Source organism: Xyrauchen texanus, chromosome 47 (assembly GCF_025860055.1).
Source record: "Xyrauchen texanus isolate HMW12.3.18 chromosome 47, RBS_HiC_50CHRs, whole genome shotgun sequence".
NCBI classification, from domain to species: Eukaryota; Metazoa; Chordata; class Actinopteri; order Cypriniformes; family Catostomidae; genus Xyrauchen; species Xyrauchen texanus.
Window position 1 is genome coordinate 13691044 of NC_068322.1, and position 9281 is coordinate 13700324.

Genomic DNA, 9281 nt, shown 5'->3' on the forward strand with positions numbered 1-9281 from the left:
AGACAATTAATGTTAGATTAAAGTTCTTCTGTCATCCTGTGATACATTAGGATTTTTCTGTAATTCCACTTATAATAATTTAAGTATCTCAAAGAATATAGCAGACTGATGGCAAGATATTTTCATTTTTTTTATTATTATTATTTTTAGGAGAGATGATATTTTTTATTTTTCCCAGACATATCCATATCCTGGAAAAGAGACCATTTATGATGATTAAAATGATGTGTAATATAAAGTAACTGTACCTTTTAATTTTCTCATGTTGATTCAACATTTGAATTTAATGCTATGTAAAATCCATATGAGACTGAGTTTAATTAAACTGAATTTGCACTGAAAACCACTATATTGTGTGAGACTTTAATATAATATTAGCGTGATGTTTGACAATTTTGCACATTGTAATTGAACTGTACTGGAAAAATAATGACATTGATGGAGAGAAAATGAAATCAGATTTTATCTACATATTTCATAAAATATTATGGCTTCACCAAATCAATATCCCAAATCTGGTGAAAAGACTTGAAAACAACCAGAGACACAACTTTTACATGAGCACTTAACCCTACACTCTTATTAATAAAATAATAATACAAATTATTTGCAGTCTCTGTCTTGGCTCATACTTTTCTAATACAATTAAAACATAGTGGTTTTCATGGTTTGCAGCATATTTCATGTTACTGTATCTTAAAGATGAATCATTCATGATATATCCTTTCTCATTTTATAAGTCACTTTAGATAAAAACATCTGTTAAATTAATAAAAGTAGACGTGAAACAAGACCTCGCTACACATTAACATTATGACTGAACACAAAAACAAAAGGGCTGATGAAGATATGTCCAACCAATATATCACCAGTTGAACAAAGTGTACATGGGCATTTGATATGTTCAAGATACTTTCTAATTCAATGGTTCTCAACTGGTTTTGCTTCAGGACCCAGATCTAAAAGATGGCATCAAGTGAAGACCCAACACCAAAATTGTTTATTGTACAAAAGTCAAATACTGAAAACACAGTATTTTATATGATATTTTTCAAGGATGAGGTCATGTCATGCAAACTGTCCCTGTTCGCATTTGCCTAGTTTGCCAAACTTGAATTGAATGAATAGTTTGATTGGATGCACAACCTTTGACGTCAGCAAAAATAGCTCTAGGAAGTGCTTTCTACTGCCTTTTAGTTGACAAGGCCATTCATTTTGCTATTCTAACTATGCATGAGTTATAATTTTGCTTTAGCGCTGTTTTTTTCTCTGCTGTAACTCACTTTGAATAAAATTGTCTGCTACATGAATCAATGTAAACGCAGTCCACAACTCTGTCAGAACAAATCTTCAACACATTTTTGGTTTGCAACCCACCAATTGAGAACCACTATTCTTGTTCATGTTAGTAGGTACGGGTTTTGATGATATTGTATCATCAATCCATCCAAAAGTTATAGGCAGAAAATGTATCATATTCTCAGCTGGTAGTCAGAGCTGATTTGTCCTCGAGTTACAATTTGTAAAGTTGCAGAATTCGAAGCTCTGATGCTGGGCTGAACTGTGGAGATGAGATAAGCAGGAGGTTTGCAAATATGACTCATTCTGTCCTGGTTGTTTCTTCTTACCATCGGGCACTGCACGCAGAGTGAAAGGTGCCTTGATGTTCTGCGTGTCCCTCTCCACCTCCTCATCTTCATCATATGGCTCATCATCTTCATCCTACTTGTCGCTGTGGTGAGGAATGGAGCGAAGCCGATGGAGAAGGGGGAACAGAGGAGGGCCGCGGGTAAAGGAAAGCTTGTGTCTGTGGAAACAAATGAAGACACGTTCTCTGATCCTGATTCTGATACTTAATTCTGAAACGTTTTACTAAATTTAAAGCTAAAATTCAATGTAAAACCAAATTGACCCATTTATAAACTGATTATTCATTTACCCCATAAATATGACAGATTCTTCTGTCTTTTATTTTCTGGTTGTGTGTGTGTGTGTGTGTGTGTGTGTGTTTCATGGTTTGTATAGCACACATGTAGATCATATTGAGTTAGTCTATGGGGACCACCAGAGGTGGAATAGGGATCAGGTCATCTTTCTGCACAGTTAAATGTTATCCTGTCAATTAAACTTGGCGAGAAAAAACCTCAGTGGTTCATCTTTTTGACTGAAGAGTGTTAGACTTCACACATGCATTCTATAACACACTCAATGTGAATTTTGTTGCAATAAGAGGGTTGGTGTGGAAGAAAATGAGTAAGCCTACAATTCATTCTCTACTACACATTAGTTTACACTAATGTAATCAGACAAACTAGGCCCTAACTCGAATGATCTGCTAACGCTTAAGAGTGTTAAAAAGCCTGTGATATATCTGATATGAAACTTTATTGTCTAAAACATTTATAGCATATATATAAGTGTGACAGGATGGCAGTCTGGACAGGCAGTTCATTATGAGAATTAATGTGCATCAGAGAGATTGTGAGTTTTTTCAAGGCTCACCGGTGGAAGGTTCAGATGCTCCTTTTTGAATTTAGCAGGGAATGATCTGCTGAGGGCGAGATGCCTGGCATGCATGTAAAACTGAGCAGAGACAAAAAATGGGCCATCATGAATATATAACATCTGAATATATAACATCTTATTCCATATTATTACTGTACACGGCTTTCTAACATATTTGTTTCTGATTGGTCAATTGCGGCCATCTGTATTCAAATATTTCCATATAACGACTGCTAAACTGTATAACTGACCGTTATCCGGGGCAACTGATTTCCTTCTACTTCCTACTGTGCTAGTTCATGTCTCATGTCACTCTACGGTCTCCTTCTCACAAAATTAAACAAACTGAACTCAAATCAGTATTTTATATTGTAAAATGACCTCAGTCACACACACAGATTTGTGCATCTCTCTCTCTTTCTCTCTTGCTCTCCTTCGGCGGTCTGGATTGCCTCCTTTATCTCTTACTGCAACACAGAACAGTGGTTAGAGATAATTTCCCACAGGTGTCAATCCTTACCGTTCTTCTTTTTAATTGTAAATCATTTATACATCACAGTAGTACTCCCTTGGTTCTGCCTTTCATTGTATCTGATCTTAATTTTAAAAATAGTAGTACAACAGCATATTACTGTAATACAGTAAAAAACTGTTATAGTGGTCATCATTGAAAACATGGTCCTAAATGTAGGTTTACTTTTCTTGATGCGAAATATAATATAATATATACATATTTATTTATTGATTTAGAGTTAATTGTAATCATTTTCTTGACTGGTTTCATGAGAATCAACCATATAATATGTACAGTATATTACAAAGGCTGTAAATCTGTCCATGCAATTAGTTTTATTTGAAGCCCAGTGTTCCACCCGATTAAAACATTTTAAGATGTAAAAACAGACAAACATGTGTGTGTACATTTGTAAGATGGGTGTGTGTTTAGTTGAGTGTTCTGTATCAAACCTGGCGTGTATCCACACGGTTCATAATAGGACGGAAACACTCCCATGTGCAGCCTCGGACAAACTCCTCATAGTCCATCTGTAGAAGAGGACTGGTGGAGGACAGGAAATCTGGGTGGAACACAATCTGGCACAACAATTATTCTCAACACACTAAGGCCATAAAACACTATTGTTTTTATATTAAGTCCCCAAATACAATCAATACAACATGCAACCAGTAGGAAGCATTTAAAAAGCATTTCAATTGATTTTACTCAACTATGTTGGGGTCACACACAAAGCACTTGAATCACAGCAAATAAAGTGACACCTTTACTCTGTCATTGCGCCCACTGAAGAGGCTGATTTGGCAGATGTTGCTCAGGATGGGGTCTGTAGAGTCATTCAGCATATTGTGAGTTGTGACAGAAGGCATGTATGTAATTGCATGCAAGTGCATTTGACAATGGAAGTAAATTAAAGATTAACAATCAATAAAAGCAGTGATGCATAAGTCTGAAAATAAAAATCAGGAGGACCACAATGTTCAGTCATGAGTCTCAACTTAAGGTCGCTCTTATACTCTTAAGTGTCCTCCTCTTAGAAAATGACATTTAACCATATATTGTTTTGCCTAAGGGTAACAAAACCCATTTTCTTCATTTTGCAATCACACAAACCACATAAAATGTCATAATAATGAAGGGATTACTTATCTTTTATTTGGTTTTGTGACATTCTGGCAGTCATTTTTATTTTATTTTATTTTATTATAAAATTAACTTATAAACTGTATAATTAAATTATAATTAAATTGTTCACTTAATTATTATTTGTCATTTAATTTTTATCATTTATTTATTTCCATTGATGCAGTGTTGCCTCCAGGCAAGATAGCTAAAAAGGGCCCCCATATTATCGATTTTAGTTTTTGGAACAATTTATTCAAGACAACATTGCTTTCATAATGGGTGCAATAGGGGGTTAAAATAGTTCAGCTGGAAAAATACTGTGTTGAACTTGCACAGTTTTGATGGTTTCTATATGTTATTCTTGCTATTGAAGTCTATAGACTGAGTCACCTCTAGGAAATAAGAAAACAGTCTTTAACCCTGTGGAAAAATTAGGCTCATTTTTTACTCTCTTTCCTTCTTTATAAACAAACACCAATGCAAACTGATTAATAGTTCTCCTTAGGTAGCTCCCACAAATATTGATATACAGATAAATCTAAGTGGAGTGGCTGTATATTGACTGGTGGCTCATAGCACTGCCATTAAGAAGCTATAGAATAAATCTCAGTAACATTCAATCTATCGACCACAGACAGTCAGGAAAATACGTCACTGAGCATTGCAACACAAGCTTTCTGCCAGCGACCCAGTATAATGATACAGGGGATTCCACCTCGGATTTAAAGACGCGTAGTATATCGATATTCACTATAACCTGAGGCTGACCTTTGATGAAAGTCTATTAATAAAAAACAGATGCAGGAGAGAATGAATGAAAACCCCCTGAGAGATTTTAGTCATTAGTTCCATAACATTCATCTTTGGACACAACTTCCAATTTGTCCTGAAACCTTTTTTATGAAGTGGATTTTTTAAAAGAGATGGAAATATTAAAGGGACAGTTCACCCAAAAACAAAACTTGTATCCTCATTTACTCACCCTCATGAAATATTTCAGTGGAACACAAAAGGAGATGTTAGGCAGAATAACAGTCTTGGTCACCATTCACTTTCATTTTATGGAAAAAAGATGCAAAGAAAATGAATGGGGACTGAAGCTAACATTCTGCCTAACAAGAAATTCATATTGGTTTGGAAAAACATATTGTTTTCTGATATATTGAAGATATTGTCTTCAAATACTGTTGTCATGTTTTGTGTTCCAAAATAATTTATTATTGAATTAATTTACTGCATCAAAACCACCAAGGGTAAAGAACAGGGGTTGGTTTAGTTTCTAATCTCGTTAATTTACAACGTGGTTTCTAGTGATTTAATAATTGTGGAACTTTTAGCCAGACTAATCAAACGGTGAATTCGGAGCCAGTTGGTCGAAAGTTCTGCTACTAAAATCGGTCTGTGCTTATTGAAATTCGAATCACTGCCCCCAGTGGCCAAAGCTGGAAGTGCTGTTGAATGGAGGGTATGTGTGAGCACCAGTTTCCAGGATAAATGTCCACAGAGTGGTGCCAAAATCGAGTTGCATTTTTAGTTATAAATACTGTAATGCAGTTAACAGGAATTAAACACGCCCAAACCCAAACCCTAAATCTAACAATCAGTGGAGTAAAAATGCAATTTAAAGGCAAAAATGTAACTTCCAAATCATGCTCATCATTGTTTATGTGAACCTGATTACTTTTTTGTTTCCACAGTACCAGAACCCATGTTTCCAGTGTTGCTTATGCAACATGATCTCAGAAGCTCTAGAGGGAAAGGTGATAATGGTTGAACTGATCTACAGAATGTCTGAGAGGGGACGCCACTTGTCATTAATTCAGTAGAATGAGGTTGATTTCAGGGTAAGTTAACTTTTAGAAGCTACATGTCAATTTTCAATGTTATCATGATTCATTCACCTGACCTGTGTTGCAAAAATGGCCCTCTTCATAATTGTGAATTCATCTCTGTCCAGGATTTTGTTCATGTCTGGGATCTCACCCCTGTGAACACAAATCTTCATTAGAAGATATTCTAAAAACACTAGTTCACAACATTTATAATAAGAATATTATAAATTAATAATATTACACAATAATAAATCACACTAGAAATGACCTGTTGACATCACAGAATGTCATAATGAACAGACAACTCACTGAGGAAGTGTAATGGCCTCTCATCAACACCTGGTTAACAGTCTCAAAAATCAACACTTTTAATCACACAAATGTTACGTAGCCACTCCAGCTTACTTCGTTAGAAGTTAGTTCTCTCTTCAACAACATATACTAACATCAGTTTTGAGCTCTGCTATGACAGGATTAAGGGTTTACAGAGATTGGGAGTCACCCACCTTAACAAGCCCTCGTAAAGCCGTTTGACAAACTTCTCTTTCACAGACTGGGCGGTATCCCTGAGAGACAATGGACAGATAGATTGGATTCTTAAATGAAAAATAAAAATAAGTAAAAATAAGAGCCTGTTCTCAACTGGGGCTTGCTTTTCAATATTTGATAAATAATATATTGTACAAGAGCAGTCTTTATTTTTGCTAACCAGTGCTAAGTGGCTATTTATAACAAAACCACATAGGAAAAGTCTTGAGGGTTCTGGTTGCCCCCTGTCTGTCCAGGGGCCTTGAAATTGTCCTAACCAAAATACATTAATAAATGATGCCATTCTGTGAGGAAAGCTGAGGTGTCTGATGCCATATATATACATACACATACATCTATACACACACAGTGGATATAAAAGAAAATCTAGATTGTTTTATTTATTTTCACTGCAATTGTTTATTTATTTTTCTCTTAATTGTGTCAATTTGGTTTGCATAGGCTGTAATTTTTACATTAAAGTTGCAAAAAATAGACTTTTTATATCCACTGTGTGTGTGTGTGTATATATAGTTTATAAAGCTGTGCTAACTGTTATAAATGAAGATGAGCTGTGGGGAAAAAACAGTTCTTGCACTTCAATCTTTTATATAGAATTTTTAGTACAGGTTTAGATGGATGGTAGAGGTTATTTCCCTTAAGCAGTTACGCTCCACAGCTGCTTGCATATAGCCTGTCCTTTAAGAGACTTCACGTTGAAGTTGTTGGTCTTGGCAGGCATGATGAAGAACACAACCACTGTGACATCACTCTTATGCACCTGTTATACAAACACAATCAGTAAATGGTCACTTGCATTTGACTAGTTCACTAACACTACAGTAACACTAATTAGACTTGTGATAATGTGAGTGGTGCTTTTCTGTGCAAAACTCTATGCCACAACACTAGGGTATTCTGTTTGATTGCCAAGGAATTGCTGTGTAGTTGCTAGGGTGTTCTGGGTGGTTGCTTACTAGTTAAAAAAAAAAAAAAAAAACAAAAACACCCTCAAGTCCCTATGATATTCTGGTAAGCCAGGAGAAAATACGAATGCTTAACAAAAATCAAACTGAACCTCAATAAGTCATACAATTTGCGGTATTACAATGCGAGCAATTACAATAGCATGTGTTTTGGAACCACTGTTGTGTGTTTTCAAAGTAAAGTGACTATTCATACCCTCAGCAAATAGTTCAATCTGGACAGAGATTCCAGGAACAGGTCTGCTCCCTTATTGGAAAGCTCGTATTGCCCTGCAATGAAGAAGAACAGGGTCTTCTCCAGATTGAAATCCAGATGGCTGCCAATGAGTAGTAGTATTAGAAAATTATAACATGCCAAATATACGGCAAGTGTAAATAGTGTATATATGGGAGTCTGCTGACCCATAGAAATGTCCCCTTAAAAACCCAATTATCTTGGCTTTGTTTGTGGAGTGCAAGCTTTGGAATTCATGCATGGCTGAGAACTTTCTAACATATAGGCCATTAAGGGTGACAATATCTGCAAGGATGACAAAATATTAATGCAAATATGATCTGTACACTGTGATGGCAATTTAATATGAACACAGGGAAAACATGCTCTATATCTCTAGAAGGATTATACAATTTTCAAGAATATGGAGCTAGAAAAATGACTGAAGTATTTGAATATGAAATCTGTTCATTATCAAATCAAATCAAATCACTTTATTGTCACACTACCATGTACACAAGTGCAACAGTAGGTGAAATTCTTGTGTGCAGTTCCGAGCAACATAGCAGTCATGACAGTGACGAGACATATACCAATTACAATAAACAACATACTTACACAACACAATTTACATATCAAATGTACAACCAATGTCCAAAAGCATTTGTCTGTTGTAAACAATAAGGCAGACAACATCCAAGACAAAAAAACAAAGAACTGTAAACCAACTAGAGAGCACATTTAAGCACCTGGATAGTACCGTTTTGAAATTGTTGGATGTTTTTCTCCAAAATGAACATGCCTACATTAACCTTTATTTTCTTAGCAGACACTTTCTCACTAAAGCAATTTGAAATACAAAACCTTTCTGAGCAGTCTAGGATTGTAGCTCTCCAGTTTATGAACTGAACCTCTACCAACTACACTACAACCTCCCAATGATTTCAGAATGAATATAAATTCTGAATATTTTATGGTCAATTATTGCAGGCCTAGAATTTTAAAACGGGGATTCTATCTAACCTGGTTGTCTGTGGAGCATGTGATTTGCCTCCACTGCTGTGATCTGGGACACAGTGGTGAAAACGTGTGTGCAGTGGACTGCAGCCCTCTCCAAACAGTACCGATGGTAAATCTTTTTCTCTTCTGCCTCCCGGTCTATGTTGAACTGCATCAAATCGGGGGAAAAATGAATAGCCCAAGTCTAAGAAAAGAAGGCTAAGTACACACATGGATGAACGCATTCATCTGCAATACAAAGCATGCATGCTTATAGTAAAAATTTTAAATTAAAAATAATTTTTAGCAGAGAGCCTCAGCATTTCCTCATCAGTAGATAGAGGTCTCTCTGGGGCCAATAGGCATTGAATCTGCCGGTAAATCATAAGATGCTGTCAGTTATCCTTCAATCAACCTCTGTGACCTTCAGGCATGATGACCTTTATGTTCCCTACACCAGGCCTAATTATCACTACACACAGTCCCACACTCACTCATGCTCCAACTTTTTCAAGTGTTCACTCCAAGTAATGCATCAGAGCTACTTTACTTTTTAATCAGACTTAGCTTCTTGTTTT

The 9281-nt window shown here is 35.9% G+C and overlaps 1 pseudogene; it reads right to left on the bottom strand.

Annotated features, from left to right (window-relative positions):
- Positions 1–1491: 1491 nt before the first annotated feature.
- Positions 1492–8007, bottom strand: LOC127638860 (glycogen [starch] synthase, liver-like; annotated as a pseudogene).
- Positions 8008–9281: the final 1274 nt, after the last annotated feature.